The sequence below is a fragment of the Aquarana catesbeiana genome, linkage group LG08 (genome assembly GCF_042186555.1).
Source record: "Aquarana catesbeiana isolate 2022-GZ linkage group LG08, ASM4218655v1, whole genome shotgun sequence".
Lineage (NCBI taxonomy): Eukaryota > Metazoa > Chordata > Amphibia > Anura > Ranidae > Aquarana > Aquarana catesbeiana.
In genome coordinates this window covers 140,996,354-140,997,030 of record NC_133331.1, presented here as the reverse complement: position 1 = coordinate 140,997,030, position 677 = coordinate 140,996,354, and positions in this window count along the sequence as shown.

Here is a 677-nt window from a genome sequence, read left to right as displayed (position 1 = left end):
TTCCCCACACTCCGCCCATCCCTATGTTGGAAACATCGCGAGAGCAGACTCAGCTGTGTGCAAACGGCGCGAGTTTTTTTTTTTCCCCTTCCTTTAGTGGAGTCATGTGACTTTTATCTTTGGTGGGGAAGTGTGGCATAGCCGTGTATTGGGGGGGAGGAGGGAGTGCTGACAGATAGGAGGTGAGGAGGCACTTCAGGGAGAGATGGAGGATCCGACAGTTCTCTTTATTCTTTTTTATAACATACAATTCTCCTCCATTGCTGTGCTGGAAGCTGGAGGGAAAAGTCTGAACATGTCCTGTATGGGGGAGGGGCCTCTGCTCATATTATATAAACCTTTATGTCAGTCACAGCGCCCTGTAGAGGTATGACTAAGGTCAGGGCGGGGGGCTCATTCACATAGGGACGTGCGGTGAGGTCAGAGGCTCCTATCAGAGCCAGATACACACAGGTTACATATTCACAAGTTATCGATTCCATTCTCATTATGTAGGTGATTGCACTTCTACTCATTTAACAAAAATATTTACAAACGCTGTCCCTTTCACCACTTGCTGACCAGCTGCTGTCGTACTGCGGCAGGTCGGCTCGTCCATGCGAATCACGTCATTGTACTGCGGCAGGTCAGCTCGTTCCCGCGAATCACGTCATTGTACTGCGGCAGGTCAGCTTGTT